The sequence below is a fragment of the Camelus ferus genome, chromosome 23 (genome assembly GCF_009834535.1).
Source record: "Camelus ferus isolate YT-003-E chromosome 23, BCGSAC_Cfer_1.0, whole genome shotgun sequence".
NCBI lineage: Eukaryota > Metazoa > Chordata > Mammalia > Artiodactyla > Camelidae > Camelus > Camelus ferus.
Window position 1 is genome coordinate 31,861,929 of NC_045718.1, and position 16,910 is coordinate 31,878,838.

A 16,910-nucleotide genomic window follows, 5' to 3' on the forward strand; every position below is an offset into this window, starting at 1 on the left:
AACCTGCATAAAGCATAGCAGCACATTGCAATGAACAATCCTAAAGCAAACCCGCATGACCAGCACCAGGTCAAGAAACAGAACATTAGCAGACCCCACCCACCCTAGAAGACCACTGGGTCTCCTTTCTAAAGGCATTTCCTCCCTTTGGCCACCTTGATTTCCACAATGATCATTTTCTTGATCCTTTAAAATAGTTTATCACCAAATTGTGTATACCTAAACTGGGTAATTTAGCTTTGCCTCTTTGGAATTTTATGTAAATGGAATACATTTATCTTTTCTCTTAGGTCTTGATTCTCCTGCCCAGTGTATGTTTCTATGTGTCATCCATGTTGGTGGATGTAGAGTTCATTCCTTTGGAGCATGATGTCTAATTCTCCATCATATGACCATTATTGATCGGCAATTTATTTATCCTTTCTACTTTTGATGGGTGTTTGGTAATTGTATTGCTTATCTATTTCTGCATAACAAATTAGCCCTAAGACTTAGTGCTTTAAAACAACAATATGTATTAGGTCACTGTTTCTGGAAGCCAGGACTCTAGGCACAGCCTAGCTGGCTCTAGTCTCTCATAAGGCTCCAATCAAAATGCTGACTGGGGCTATGGTCTCATCTGAATGCTCGACTCGGGGTGGATTCACTTCTACATTGACTCAAGTGGTTGTTGGCAAGAGGCCTCCCTCAATTCTTTGCACGTGGACCCCTTCGTAGGGTGGCTGGCAACATGGCAGGTGGCGTCATAAAAGCAAGCAGTGAGAGGGCCAAAGAGAAGGTGTAAACAAGGTAGAAATCACATTATTTTATAACCTAATCTCAGAAATGGCTTCCCATCACCCTTGCCATGTTCTGTTTGTTAGAAGCAAGTCATTAGATCCAGCCTACACTCAAGAAGACGTGATTCCAGAAAGGCAAGACATCACTGGCAGCCATTTTAGAAACTGTCTACCACAGGGGTATTACAGCAATGCTTCCGTAAGTATTTTTTGTGTGTATATTTCAGTATGTGAGAATGCCAGTTCAGACACCTTGGAGGCATGGGATTTCTGGGTCTTAGAGTGGCTATCATTCAAAAGTCCATAAACAATAAATGCTGCAGAGGGTGTGGAGAAAAGGGAATCTGCCTACACTGCTGGTGGGAATGCAGTTTGGTGCAGCCATTATGGAAAGCAGTATGGAGATTCCTCAAAAAACTAAAAATAGACCTACCATATGATCCAGCAATCCCACTTCTGGGTATATTTCCAGAGAGAACTCTAATGCGAAAAGATACATGCATCTCAATGTTCATAGCAGCACTATTTACAATAGCCAAGACATGGAAGCAACCTAAATGTCCATCGACAGATGACTGGATAAAGAAATTATGGTATATATGTACAATGGAATACTACTCTGCCGTTAAAAAGAATAAAATAATGCCATTTGCAGCAACATGGATGGACCTAGAGACCATCATTCTAAGTGAAGTAAGCCAGAAAGAGAAAGAAAAATACCAAATGATATCACTCATATGTGGAATCTAAAAAAAGGGCGACACTATGAACTCATCTACAAAACAGAAACAAACTTGCAGACTTAGTGAACAATCTTATAGTTACCAGGGAAATGGGGTGGGAGGGGATAAGTTTGGGAGTTTGAGATTTACAAATATTAGCCACTGTATATAAAAATAGATTTGTTTAAAAAGTTTCTTTTGTATAGCACAGGAAACTGTTTAATATCTTGTAATAACCTTTAATGGAAAAAATGAAAACAAATATGTGTATGTATATGCATGACTGGGACATTGTGCTGTACACCAGAGATTGACACATTGTAATTGACTGCACTTCAATAAAAAAAAAAAAATTATTGACTGAAATGAATAAACGAATGCCACTGCTCTAATTTACACTCATTATCTTTACTTGGACAATAATGGTAACCTTCTAGCTGGGTTTATGTCCTATAGACCCCTCCATCCCTTACCCCATTCACTCTACACACTGCTGTTAGGGTTATATGTCCAATATACAAACATGAAGGTGTGGTGTCACATCACTGCTTTAACACCACCCAATGGATCCCCAGTCCCCACAGGTGGCCAGAGCAAAATCCAAACTCCTTAGCAGAGCCTATGTGCACGGACCCCTGTGATCTGGCCCCCACCTATCACTCCAGTTACAGGTCCCCCCAAAAGCCACCTTCTTTCTCCTCTCAGTTCCTCTGCAGGCTGTTCCCTCAGCCGGAATTCCCTCTCTCTGCTCTGTCCAGGTGACAAAATTATCATTGTCTTTTTAGTTGGTAATGACATAGGGTCCTGAATGCAGCAACTTCCAGGTAAAGTAAGGTGCATACGATATTGTAGCATTTATCAAATTATATTATAACCATTTGTCTACATGTCCACCCTTCCCACCCGGCTGTGAGCTCCTTGATGCTGAAAACTAGCTCTTATTCAGATTTGTATCCCTGGCAAGAAGCACAGGGTCTATAGTAAAAACTTAATATATGGTTGCTGAATGGTTGGTTAGTTTTAAGAAGTACCTAATAAACCTTGGAATTTGTGTTCCCCTGAAATCTTGTTTTGGTTGTTACCTTTTTAAATAGAAATAGTCACTAATGCTTATGTTTACAAGTTTTTTGAGTTTATTGAACTTTGTCCTTTCAAATGAAGAGTGCTAATATTATTCATTTGTTCATTCATTCGCCAACAAATGTTTATTGGGAGACACTTATCAGATGCTGGATTTCAAATGATACAGATCAGACACAGCTCTCCCTCTCATGAAGCTTAGAATCTGTTAAGTCTATTATGTATTGAGGGAATACTGACCTTGAACCAGGAACCACAATAAAGGTAATATACAAAATTACAAATGGAGATGAGAGCTATGAAGAGAAAGAACAGGATACAAGGAGAAAGAATTACAGGAGGAGCATGCTTTAGATAGAGGGGAGAAGGAACTTCTCCTTGAAGAGGTGCCATTTGAGGAGAGGAGATTCGAGAATGGATAGGTGGACCACGCAAAGTCATGGGGAAGGGGCATCCCAGGAAGAAGGAGCAGCGTGTGTTAGCACCAAAAGCAAGTGAAAGGCAGCGGGGGGAGGCTGGAGCGTGAGAGGTGAGGGTTAGTGGGGCAAACCTGGAGAAGCTGCCAGGGCCCTGGTCTGCATTCTGGATGCTAATCTCAGTGAATGGGGAAGTGATTGGAAGTTTAAACAGGAGAGCGACCAGCACCTCTAAGAGGGCTTTACCTGGAAGCATCTTGTAGTGCCCTGAGGGTGTGTACTAATCTGGATTTTAACGGACGAAAAGCAAGGGACTGCTCTTGGCCCTGATCAGCCAAGAGTTTGCTCACCAGCCCCTCCCCTGCCACGTGGGAGAAAGATCATGAAAGCCCATTTCAAGGGCCAAGCTGTAAGAAGGCCCTAAGCTGTCCTGGTCATTCAAGTGGAAGCTGTCATCTCCCTCAATGAGCCCAGGATCTAAGGGTTCTTCCAGGCCGCACATGAATCCTTGGAACCCGGTGAATGGAAATGGTATCCAAAGCCAGGTGTCCTCCAGGGGAAAGGGCTTTAGATGACCCTGGGGAGGCCTTACAGCCTGGAATGTTCCTCCCTCCCCTACCTATTCCCAGCACTCTTGCTCCTGTGGTGTGCCAGGCCCCTGCAGGTCTTGCGGGGCCACCAGGACAAGGCAGGGTAAACAGAGTCATTAACCAAGTTTGCCCACGCGCTCTTGGTTCCACCGACACAAAGGGAAGTCTTTTGGCTGCTGGGATCCCAGCTTTCAGCGCTCCCTGGGGCGCCCCCGCAGACCTTGCCCCCTCCACTCCTCGCAGGGCCTCCATCTCGGCAGCTGGTCCACAGTGGAGTTGGGGTTGAGCAGGAAGGCGGTTCCATCGCTCTGTCTGCAGCCTTTCAGACCTTTTGGAGGCAATTTGTCACTCATACCGCAGGCTGCTGGCCTAGGAGGGGAGCCGAGAAGACTCTATAATGAGATCCTTGCGCTGTTACTAAGTGCCAGGCTTCGTTTTACGTGCATCTTTCCTACACTGCCGATCCTATCTCCCAGTTCCTCCGGCCAAGGGGTGGGAGAGTCAGCCGCTCTGCGATTACACCCGAGCTGCCACCGTTAGCTGGGGTGGGGGGCTCATCCACCCGCACAGGCCGTGCGCCCACCCTCACGTTCCCCCCACGCCGGGTCCTACTCAAGACAGGCCCGTCCTACTCAAGACAGGCCCGTGTCTGTCCCAGAACTGGGCTCTGCCCCAGAGAGCCATTCTACCACTTTCTTATAGTCCCCTCTCTTTAACCCTTTGGTTGCACGGGCCTCTGGGGAGCCAGTTTCCTTCTTTTGACAAGTTCCTTTTCCTGCAAACCCCAGCCGCGGAACAGGTAGGAAAAAAGAGGAGAGAAGGCAGGGCAATAGGACCACAGTGCTCACCGGACGGAAAGGGTCTGTTTTTGTCTAGTTCTCCAGACAAACCCTGAGCTTCCGTCCTCAAAATCACACCCGCTCCCAGCTGTACCCAGTAGCACTTGCTGACTGGAATGTAAAAAATGTAACAAAATGTTCCAATTTTAGCTTGAGGTTTGGCGTAGTGGAAGGAGCACTGTGCTGGGAGTCAGAGAGTAGGGGATCGAGTTCCTCTTTCGCCAGCTTTTGGCTGTGCCTTTGACCACTAAGTACTCCAGGTCTTCGGGCCTGGGCTTCCTTCTCTGTACGGCGGAGAGGAAGGGAAGGGAATGCTGGCCTGGATGATCTCGAGGGACATTTTGGGAGCCTACAAAGTATGTATTTCTGTCCCCCTCTCCCCTCCCTGGCGGCCCGCAGCCCTCAGAGGCGGCCCCTTCCCCCTGGGATCCAGGGAGCCCCAAGCAGCCACCACCCGCGCCTCCTGATCCTTAAATCCACGAGTCCCCTATTTCTTCCTTGTCAAATGGACACTTTCCTGGTCCCCGCGGCCGCAGTCTCCGGGGCGTGTCCAAGGGTTGGAGCTGGAGGTGGCCCCACTCACCGGAGGGAACTGAGAGGTTACCTGGGCGGCGGGTTGGGGGGGACGAGGCGGGGCCAGATCGATGGGGCGGGGCCTGTCTGGGGGCGGGGCTGGCGGAGTCTTCCGGGGACCCCGCGTAGGGCGCTGCTTCTGCGGCTGGAAGAAGCGAGCCAAGGCGCGTGCGGTGCGGGGAGGCTTCCCCGGAGGTGAGCGCCCTGTAGCGGACGAGAGCAGGCGAGGGCTCATTTCCCCTAGCAGGGACTGGGCGGCGACCCTGAGTCCCCAGCCGGGAGGGGACCGGGCTGCCTGTGGCCATCCGGCGCCTCTTCCCCTCCAGGGGTGTCCTGGGCCTCTCCTCCCGCGTCCCAGGCGCCCAATCCCTGGACTGCGTTCTCTGCTCCTCGGGGGCCGTGGGGATGGGGGTGGGAGAGGAGGAGCACGTGGATACCTTGAGGCGGGGCAAGAGGAAATCTTGGCTGTGAGGGAGTCTCTTGCATCTCCACCTTGCGACAGTGCGGTCAGACGTTATCGTCTGCACTTTCGTCAGCACTCTGGGAAGGGGCAGGCAGCCTCTCTATCTTCCTTGGAAAAAGGAGACAGCTACCTTCATCAAGGCCATGGAAATCCCAGAAAGGCCTCCCCCTATAGCACCAGGTAGAGCAGCCTGGCAAAGGTTCCGTGTAAGTAATGGCCTTTATGTTTTTTTAAAAAAAGATCTACCTGGGAAGACAAAAGCATAGTGGCAACGCTCCTGGAAAACCACAGTTGGAAAGACATTTTTAAAGGGATGAGGGTGGGTTTGGTTGATTGTCTTAGGGGTGAGGGGTGCAGTCCTAGAAGTCTGCTGAGGCCACATTGGATGGGAACTGGTGGCGGGGGCTTTCCTTTTGCAATGGATTAGCTACGTAGGCACCTCGTGTTTGGAACACCTATCCAGCACCCAGACTCACAAACGAACAGCTAACCCCAGTGTCCTGTCACTGTTGCTAAGCAAGGACCCAGTCAGTACGTTGCCCTGTCTGGCTGTCAGGTGCATCTGGGATGCCATCCTCTTGCTCAGTGCCGGGAAGAGGGCATTAGTGGTTGCACGCTGAAGGTGGGGAGCAGCCGGGCCCTTGCCAAATGTGTGTTGTTTGATCACTTTTCCCTGCATTTACTCAGCCAGGCTGGGCATTGATAAATCTGTCAAAGATCTCCTGGGCTCCCTGACTCAACCTCACCCTTGTTCCAGCGGACAGTGGACAGTGGCCACAACTTCCTAGTGTGCCAGGCACAGCCAGTCAGAAGGGAAGCCAGGGGGCAGGGCCCTGGGTGAAGGTCTGTGGTGCTAGATGCTCATCCCTTAATTGTGGGATTGTGGGGAGGTTCCAGGGGGTTCTCAGTGGAGGGGCCCAGGCCAAAGCGAATCACCAAGCATATTTTAACACTCACTATGATCACACCCATGCGTGTCCGCCTGACTGTTACTTCCATCCTAAATGACATCACAGGATCACCCCCTGGGGCATTATAGCTGAGAGCAGAGCAAGAAGCTTGTAGTTTCTGTTGGCTGAAACAGAGCCATCCCTGCGAGCTTTTTGGGTTTCTTTCTGGGGAGGGAGGGCTTCAGAGGAAGTTGTGTCCTAGAGCTTTCTTTGTTGATTTCCCTGCCTCCGTAAGTTTGGCGTTGCTGAGTGTTGAAATCAAAATAAGCCTGCTTGTCTATTTATGCCCACAGTCTCAGTAGCACGAACACACTGGTTACTGAATCCACACATGTTTGCTTCTCTTTCTGTTTTGTGGGAAAGAAGGCAGAAAACAGACCCAAATCTTCAGTCAAGTCTCAAGTTTCAGGGATCCTGAGCTCTGGATTTGCAGCCCTCCCCTCTTTTCTCCCTTTTCCCCAACTCCTCCTCCATGAGGGGGCCACAGCCTACTGTGTGCTCAGCTCTGTGGGACCCACTCAAGTTGGAGGCATTGTTCCTGCCCTTCAGAAGCTTCCAGATTCTGGTGGGGAGAGAAAACCAGCACCTGTGAAACAATCCGAGAGCAATGAAGTGTGGAATTATGTAGCACAGTCTGCTAGTTCAAAGGAGACAGCCAGGGAGGGCTGGAAAAGGCAGAGAGGGCTTCAGAAGAGACTTGATCTTCAGCTGTATTTAGAAACAAGAGTCAGGGGCCGGGTGAGGCAGAGGGAAGGAAGCCCAGAGGAGAAACTGAAGCTCAGAATGAGCAAAAGCACTCACTGCTCCGAGATGCAGTCCAGATTCCCCTCCTTCCTGACCTCCCACCAGCTTCTGCCCAGGGCTGTTTTGCATGCCAATCTCTCCTTACATTTGCTCTCCTGCGCCCAGAATGCTGTCTGTTGGGGAATCCTCTACATGTGTGAAGAGGCATCTCAAATGGCACTTTCTCCAGCAAGACTTCCCTGGCCGGCCCCTCCCCTGGTCCTCAGGCAGAGCTGGGGAGTCCCCCCTTTGCCCTCCTTGCAGGAACATCTACTGAAACTGGTGTCTGGCACATGGCAGGCATTTGGTAAATGACTCTTGATTGAAGTTCAGCCTTGTATAGGGCGCAGTGAAGCACCTCCTGTACTTGTGGGTTAAGCACTCTTATTGGGAATTTAAGGTTGGTAGTTTGGTGGCACCAAATTCCAGAGGCCTTGAGGAAATTTAGTTGAATGCAGTGGCAATACTCAAAAACCTCGGCAGCTGCCTCTGCCTCAGAACAGACTGCAGGGTCCTTCTTGATTTGGCCCCAGGGTAGTCTCTCCAGCCTCAGCCCCTACCAGCTCCCACCTTGAACTCACACTTTAACGCTATGGCTATGAGCCACTCGGGCCGCAGGAGACTCCCGGGCCTGAGCTCCTCATTCTCCCTTGACGGTGCTGTTTGACAGCCTCCACCCACTGCAGGGAGTGTCCACTGCAGTCCCTTGCTCACCCTTCCCGATCCGTAGGACTGAGTGTCTGTATCCCCAGGTGTAGAGGTCCCTCAAGCTGGGTCCTAGCATCCTCCTCTGTGTTCCACTGTCCTGCGTGCATGTCTGATCAGTATCACACCCTCTTGTGACAGGAAAGCCCGATCTCATGGGCTCAGAAGAGGCTAGTGAATGGGCAGTGGGAACGTTGGGCAGAGTCTTTAGACCTCACATCTTAGGAATTTGGCCACAAAAGAAAGAACAGATTCTCTCTCAGCAGGAAGGAGTTGTCGTGTCACAAGAAGATATTTTTATTTGTTTTATGGTAAGAGATCTGACCACAGTTAACTGCGGGAGGGAAGGAGCCCATTTATGCTAAGGAATCAGGCTAAATTCCCCTCTTCACATTTATTGCATGTCTTTTAACATCCCTCCCCTTCTAGGTACCAGAGAACTCTCACTGTGTGTAATCTCCAAAATCATGGTATTTCTAAATCCAACGGTAGGATGTTGCAACCTCGAAACAGTTGGTTCTCACCTCCCTGACCCGTGGCAAACTTGGCTCAAATACCCCAAACTTGACTTTCCTTTATAATTGTGCTGGCCAGACGTTTTCTCCTTGACTGCACAAATTCATAACGCCAGTAGTCATAGCAAACAGGGAACAGCATGTACTCTGAGCCAGATGCTCTTCTGAGTACCTGTGCGGTGGGTATTGTTATATTCTCATTTTCCCCGTGACAGATCCGAGGCCCGGGGAGCCCACTCAGTGACCCAGCACGGGGCGCTGAGCCAGGGTTCCACCTGGACGTGGCGGGCATCAGGGTCCGGGCGCTTAAAGCACTGCACTGATTCCAGAGGAGCGGTTCATGCGCCACTCCACGTGGGTGTCCGTGGGCCCGACACTGCTGCCATATTCCTAGTCTTGGTGCTGCTGACAGCATAACTGATCCAAGGTCACCAGTCATCTGCCTATCCATGCACTGTGGGTTAGAGTAGCTTTAACAGTCAACAAATAGTTTAATAGTCCACAAATAACCTACCATGTGCAGAGCACCGCAAGGGACCCGGAAATATGAGCGACACATGTCATCTCGTTTAGTCTGCATAACCACTCCGTTTTGGAGAAGGAGCAACTGAGCCAGCATTTGAACTTGGCCATGATGAAGGCAAGATCGCAAACCACATTCAGATCTGAGTTTCTGTGTTCTGAGGTTCCACCTCATCGTGGTCAGAGACTTAACTGATTCTAGAGAGTTCCAAGGCTAACTTTATTTTCTTTCTCAACACACAAAAGGGTTACGAGTGTGAATCAATTATGTGCTCCAGTGTGCAAGAAATACTGCCGCTCTTACTTCCTAGATAGCAGCTTCATATTCGTTTGGAGCCTTTGTCTCACAGGGCTGGCAAGAACACCACCCCAGGGGTGTGTCACGATTTCCAGACCTTATTCAGTGCCAAGATGCCGGGGCAAGACTCGCCAGTTTACCACCGAGCACACCGTTGACCCTGCCTCCCTGGTGGTCTCTGCTGCTACTGGACGACACAGCCAAACTCTGGGGTCTTGCCAAAGTCCTGTCCTCCTGGGACACCCAACCACTCTTCCCTTCCTGTTTCTTCCAAACCTTGGTACTTTGCCCCACCAACCCCCTCCTCTCTGTACCTTCTGGAAAAGCCTCTGGGTCCCGGCCCTAAGTCCCTGGTTGGGGAGTCAAAGCCAGATGGTTTTGCAAGCTACTTCTGGGTACAGTGCTGCCTCATACCTGCCCTGGGGCAGTGACGTAAGGACACTGCTAGAGGGTGGAGGTGAGCAAAGGAAGGTGGAAATACAAGGAGGAGGAAAAGTTTTCTTCTCAAAATATTATCTAGCCACAGAAGCAGTCCCCTCTGGGATTAAATTGTTAGGCAGGAAAAAGTTGACATTTGAGGCCAGGATATATGTGGAACCACTTTATCTATCCATTTCATTGCTACATCAATACCATCATTTTTCCATAGAGATTTTCAAGATGGTCTATAACAGATTCACAAACTTGCCGCCAGTGTGGGTGATGGTGTCCTGGTCTTTGATTGCTGTCATGATACTTAGCACATCTCATTAGATAATTTTAGGGTGTACGGGAGATGAAAATGCTCCCAGTCCAAACTCACCATCATACACATCCAGAAACAGGACAAGGGAAGTTAAACTTGTCAAGGATGCCCTGGTGATGGCCGAAGGAGGGCTGGAACCCAGGTTTCCCCTCTCCCAGCCCAGTGCTTTGCCGTGATCTCATGCATCTTGGAAGTAACTACCAACAGTAATTAGGAGCCAAGTTTCTTGCTGACTCCACCCCTTCTCAGAAAGGAACACAGCACCCTGGGGAGCAGAATCTGCCCAGGACGGATTCCACACTCCATGAACCTCCCTGGGGACCATGGACACTGGGCACGTGGCAGGAACTTGTGTTTCCAGCAAGGGCATTCCCCAGCCCTGCCTGCCCTGCTCAGTCCCTGTGATGCTGCCAATAAAATCATCTTTCCTCTCCTGCACCTGGTACGCCTGGAGATGCAGGACCCCCTCCTCCAGGGCTGACTCCCCGCTCCCTTCCCTCACCTCTCACCAGTTGTTGTCTCCACCAACTGCAGAGTGGACTAGATTTTACCAGCCCAGGGAGGTTTCTCTCGATGACTGTTGAGTATATAGCACAGACTACAAATCCTTCCCAGGACAGTTCCCAAGTGTTTTGTAATCCCTCTTCACATTTCCATTCTCTGTGTCTAACGGATCATAGTTTAATAAGGTTTCTCTTCCGCGTGCCTCCCCCCACATACTTCTAATTTACATCATAATCATCCAAATGATTTTTGCTGCTCTTAGCGGATTGTCTGTGTCATTACTTTCTGGGGATGCAGTATCAGACTTCCCAGCCCTTGGTCTGCTTGGGCATCTTTTCCAGAGATTTGCTTTGCCTGTAAACACTCGGGGTTTAGTTGAGTTGCATCCAGGGAGGCTGTGGGAGTCTCAGACATTAATTTTCTAATTGAGAATGTTGGTGCTGCCCCACCTGAAGACAGGCAGAAATATTCAGTTCCTCATAAGCTCTCTCTTCCCAGGGATTTTAGATGTGTCATGCTGGTTGTTAGTTTTTAACAACCATTCAGATGGAATTATTTCTTTCAATCAGATGCTTTAAAACTGTGTGCTGAAGAGTTTATAATGAGCAGACAGAAGAGAAGCTGTTTTGTACCTAAACCATTTGGGTTGTCAGCACCCTTCAGCATGTCTTCAGGCCATACATGCCTCTGGAAGCTGCTGTTTTTGTTGTTGTGATTTGGGGGGACCACTACCTGAAGCTATGAAAGACCATAGGGGAATAGGAGTGCACAGAAAGAGAAAAACACCAAATCACCCCAGCGTGTTGAGAAATTCCGTTTCCTTCTCTCCCAGTTCCCCTTCAGTGGTTTCCAAAAGGAATACATTTCTGATGAGGTGCAGCTGGATAAATGATGTCCGTCTACTTAAGCAAGCAAGAAATATTGGAGGATTACGCATCAGTAACTGGGCTCTCAGTGAGGGCGCTGGAGTGTCCTCAGAAGCCTCTGGGGATGCTTCCCCAGGGAAGTAGAAACTATTACTGTTGCGATTGTATAGATGAATAAGCTGGTGCTCAGAGAGGTTAAGCACTTGCTCAAGGTCACACATCTGTTAAATTGTGGAGCTAGGATTTGACTCCAACTACAAGCTTGGTTGTCATTTTGACCTTTCAAAAACAGCAAAATTGTGTACACCGCAAAGCAGATTCAGAGCCTCACAGGTGCGTGCAGGGAGGTGGGGGGGAGTAGATAATTTCTTCTAAGGTGCGCGCTCGGGAAGAAAAGACAACACAGTCCTGCTTTGAAATTCAGTCGTGATCTTTCCTCCCTGTGCTTCAGGAACAGCCAGCCTGCCAGGAGCACCTGCGTGCTCTCTAAACGGAAGGAAGCAATAGGGTCTTCTCAGTGGAACTCCTCTTGTAGCCGCTGGCGGCCTCCGCACCTCTCAGCCCAGACTCTCCCGCCGCCCCTCTGCGGGCTCCTGCCTCGGTCTCCGCCCATTGTGCGCCCCCTGCTGGTCTCCAGGAGAAGCGCCCGTCCTGGAGCCAGAGAAATGGTACCCAAGCTCTCCTGTTTCCTTAGAACGTCCAAGTAGAACGATGTGACCCTCCCAGCTCCCCTGCCTCAGAAGCCTCAAATAACCCTCTTCGAGCAACCATCCAGTGCTTCAGTCTTCAGGACTGAGAAGAATTGGGGGTGAATTGTGGCCCTTTTCTCAAAAGTGATCATGCAGCAGCATCCTGGTCACACTTCATTCCCGGGAGATGTGGCAGCCTGAGTGGTGAGCGGTGAGGCAAGAAACATCTCTCTTAAGTCCTTACCACTAAAATCGTGGTCACTGAGCTAGCAGCATCAGTATCACCTGGAGACTTGTTAGAAATGCAGAATCTCAGGTCCTTCCCCAGCCCTGCTGACTCAGAATGTGCATTTCAGCAAGATCTCCAGGTGATTCATACGCAGGTCACCCTCTGAGGCACTGCATCTGTTCAGCAGTGTGCACAATTGTGACTTTTGGGGGAAAGATCAAAATGAAAGCTAAGTTTGCAGCTGGATTCAAATCCCAGCTCCACAATGTGATGGATGTATGACTTTAGGCAAGTGCTTAATCGCTGAGCAACAGTTTAATCATCTATGAAATGGTGAAAAGCATGATATTTCATTCTTAACTTTCAGGACCCATCTCATCCTAAACCTGAGATCCAATGATTACCCAGTATCTCTCAACTCAAGCATCGTTTACCTGGTCATACAGCTTAGACATGTCAAACTCTGATGCAAACCTAGCTCTCTTTCCGTAGAAACCTGCAAACTCTCTGCTCACTCAGGAGTAGACGGTGGACTGTCCTCATCCTACGTGTGGGTCCCCAGTAACCAAATGACCACAGAAATGTCACAAAAGGGACTTCTGGGTCCAAGGGAGGCGTGCCTTCACCACCACCATGACTTAATAAGATGGAATGGATTACGAAAGTGTGGCGTTTCCTCCCTGGAGGGACGAGGCAGAAACACCACCACCCTCCCCCAGAACTGACTGGCCTGGAGGCTGGGTCTAAGATTTCTCCAAATCCGTTCAGCTCTGTTGTTCCACACACCTCGATTTACAAAAGGGTCTTGATCTTTTCCCATTAAAATTCCACTTGATCAGAGACACACCTAAAGTTTTAAATTCCTCTGCAGAGAAAATCACTGTGTGGCACAGAAACACATCTACGTAATGTTTTTTCTTTCTCCCTCTTAAGTAGCTTTCCTGTTCTCCCTTAGGGAAACAAAAGCCCTTTCTCCCGATTCACCAGAAAACACTGACCACCATCACCACCATGAGGAGGTGCCTCTAGTCTCAGGAACTGAAGCCTTTCAACAATCCGAGACCCTGTGCCTCTAGAATAAGAGCGTACCAGAAGCCCTTGTGTGAGGCCTGGAGGTGAGTGCTGCTGGCAGAAACCACTCTCCTTCAGATGTTAATGGGCATTTCAAACCTCATGGGCATTTCAGTAGTGCTGTGTTTCAGGGTTACCATGGGTACAAAACTAGGTCCCTGCCCTCGAGAGATGGACAGTCTGGAGGAGGCTGATGTAATGAAAATGTCATAAACAGAGTAAGGGAGGGAGATAAAGTGCCTGTAGGAATATGTGGATTATTTCACGGAAGAGCTGGCCTCGGGTATCCCGCGAGGGGTGAGTTGGAGTTGGTTAAGCAGATGAGACAAGTACAAGGATTCCAAGCCCAGGGACCAGCCGGAGCAGAGAAATTGGATGGAGGCAGCTCTCGGAGAAGGCGAGTTATCCCCGGAGCACAGGCAGGACTGTAGACAAAGCAGAAAATAGGTTGTCTGGAATTTCCTCCTCTGTCAAATGAGAGGGTTCAGGCGCTCCCAGAATAGATTCTAGTCCACAGGGGAGCAGCAGGAAGTCTTAGGCCCGGAAGGGTTGGACCGTTGAGGGTGGGAGGAGCTGTTAAAGGCTTCTGATCAGAGCTGTGCTCTGCAGGCCCCCTCCTGGCGCTGAGTGGGAGACGCATATGTTGGGGTAAGACTTGCTGGGGGCGATCAGCTCAGGGCGGGGGAGGTCACTGCAGTGTCCCGGACAGGAGGCAGGGGCCGTGGAGCTGGGCAGCGCAGCACAATTGGAAGTGAGGGGAAATGATGCTGGTGGTGGTGTCTGGAGGTCAGCTTCACAGAACTGGCCACCAGTTGCATTGATGTACTTGAAGCTGCTCCCAGCGGGGGTTAAGGAGGTCAGTCTGACCTCACCCACCTTGTTAGGGTTTAAGAACGTATGCACTGAAGATGGAAATAAAGGTCCGCAACCAAAGATGAATACGGCGCAGTGTCTGCTTGGTGAGAAGGGGCCCTGCTTTTGGCGGAAATACTACAGATACCCAAGAGGCTATTTCAAGGCGTGTCCAGAAGAGGAAGAAGGAAGGGGCGAGCTCCCTCTCAGAAGCTGCCGGGATCCTGAGAACTGATGGTGACTCCCAGGTAGGAGGGAAGGGAGCAGGTGAGATGGGGCTGCTCTGAAGGACCCCGGGCTCCCACCCCCAGACCAGCCCATCCAAGGGACCCAGAGTGCACACAAGCCCTGAGCACCCTGGCAGCTAACCCTGCAGGTGATGAAGAGGAAGAAGGACCCAGAGGCAGAACGTGGCAAATTAATTCATCCAGCGGCTGTTTGCTGATGCCCCATGTTCTGATTGCTGGCGATGGGCCAGTGAACCAAAGAGAAGGAAACAGCGCCTGCCCTTGGGAATGAAATCCTCATTCACACAAAGGGGCACAGGTGGCCTTTTGAACGACAAACCAAAGAGCTTGACAGCAATTGTGGACAAGTTCCTAGAAGAGTTCTGGTTGGTGATCTGCAGCTCAGAGGAAAGGCAGAGGGAAGCCTTTTCAAGAATAGCAGGTCTTACCAGAGTCAGCTCACTCTCACCCTCTCCCACCCTGACGGGATTACCAGCTTCCTGAGAATTCAGCAAGGAACTTGGCCAAATTTCTTATAATATCCGCCGCCACCCCCATGACACATGTAAGGGAAGTTTCTCCCTGGGCTAGACTTACTAGGCGTGATTTGTATCGAAGCATCCATCATACACACCGAGAGATGCAAACAGACCCAGTGAGATCCCCAGGCAGCGGCAAGTCAGTAAACGGTTCTCCTGAGGTCGCAGCAGAGCACAGAAACCCAGGGTGCTGATTTGCTTCTTCCTCTTTGGAGCTCAGCCGTGGTCGTCGGGCTTTGCCCTGTGGTGCTAAACTGTGATGCTCACAGAAGATGCTGAGGACTGTCTTCGCTCAGGCATGTGATGGGTGTGAGGAGAAGGGTGGGTGGGGAGCACCTTTCCTTTTTGCACGCGTGCCCAGCCCTGGCCTTGGGCACCCAAGTGTGCACAAGTGAGCTGCCCCAGACCCGCCACATACTCTTGACCCCAGAGCCACCTCCCAGAGGCACTGCAGGGCACTGCCCCCAGGACTGCCCGTGAGCCCTCCTGTGGACACAGTGAGTCACTGGATGGTTGCAGCACTGGAAGGTCAAGAGCCAGGCCTTCCTTATCCTAGAAACAGGAAGCAATGTCAACGGCTTCTGAGAAGGCGGAGGCCAGGCAGGAAGGGCGAGGGAGACTGGCAGAGGTGCGGAATCACTCCCGAGAGGTAGGGGAGAGGGTGACTGTGTGATTGGATCCTACTGCACATCTGGGTGGGCACCAGTGCACAGCATCATGGGCTTTTATTTCCGACCAAGTTACAGCCACCGGGTGGAGGGTTGCCGAGGGCAGGCAGCTGGTGTAGACAGATGGGACAGAGGAGCAGGAGGCATCTGAGTTGAAGGTGTTGAAGGAGGGTTTGAAGAGAAGGTCCGTGGGGTCTAGAAGGATGGGGAGGTGTTGGGGGGAAGGTTCGAGGGGTGTGAGGAGGCCATCGGGGAGTCAGTGTAGTGGAAGGGCGGGCCCAGGAGACCTGGAAGGGGGAAGGTTTTGCTGAGAGCTGGGGAGAACTCAGTATGTCAAAGGGGCCATCTCGGGAGTGAGGGACTGTGGGGTAAGGTGGACCCTCACATGGGAACTGAAGGGGGCAAGGGGCTGAGAGGCTCACCCTCCCCTGGAAGCCAGGTCCCACACCCTTTGTGACTGAGAGCAAGTGACCACAAGATCAGCAGAAGAGTGTGTGGGCAGCCGCACCAGACGCTAGGCTTAGAGGGTAGTGGAGCTATGTGGTCTTAAGTTACTTAGCTTCTCTGCACCTTCCTTTTCTCACATGTATAATGGGGAAACAACGGTACCTACCAGAGACTGGGAGGCTGAGGGAAGGGAGGAAGCTCGGAGCCACGTGGGGATGAGGATACAGGCGAAGGTTCTCACTCTATGGTGTTGTGGTTATTATGATGCATTGCTCTCCCTCCAGACTCGAGCCCAGTGGTTCTCAAAAGTGCATCAGAATTGCCCAGAGGGCTTGATAGCTCAGCTTGCCAGCCTCCCGCCACAGAGCTTCTGGCTCAGTCAGGTTGGGCTGGGGCCCCAGATGGTGCTGATGCTGCTGGTCCTGCGTCCTCACTGGGGCATCACTGCTCTTGAGTCTGTGTGGACCAGGAGACCCTTACAGGTAGGGACTCCCTCCCCAACATCCCGTAGCGACCGGCGCATAGCGGGAGCCTCGGCCAGGGAAGAATTACTCTAGGACAAGCACAGATTCTAAATACAGCAGCTGGTCAACTTGAGAAGAGCTGGCGCTGAGTGAAAAAGAGGTCACTCCAGAAGAGCCTCGAGGTTGTGGTGGTTTATAAAGGAAGCTGGGATTGTCTCTGGGGAGCACCCTCTGAGGTTCATAGCGATGCCATCAGCCACGTGTTGTATTGGAACTATTGTCAGAAGCAGAACGCTGCTGGGCTGGAAGGACCTTGGCCCTGGCAACGCTGCAGACTTCAGAGTCCTCATGTGCTGGCTGGCCCCAATGGGACG

At 50.7% G+C, this 16,910-nt stretch overlaps 1 protein-coding gene across 2 annotated transcripts in view; it reads left to right on the forward strand.

Annotated features, from left to right (window-relative positions):
- The first annotated feature begins 5,088 nt into the window (after positions 1–5,088).
- Positions 5,089–16,910, forward strand: part of TLR5 (toll like receptor 5) — a 34,467-nt gene continuing 22,645 nt past the window's right edge. The window contains exons 1-2 of one of the 2 annotated variants that reach the window (XM_032466636.1): positions 5,089–5,194; positions 13,224–13,383. The gene's annotated coding sequence lies outside the window, so the exon portion shown is untranslated. The remainder of the gene's footprint in view (positions 5,195–13,223; positions 13,384–16,910) is intronic. The other variant, XR_004314547.1, reaches the window with a different exon arrangement.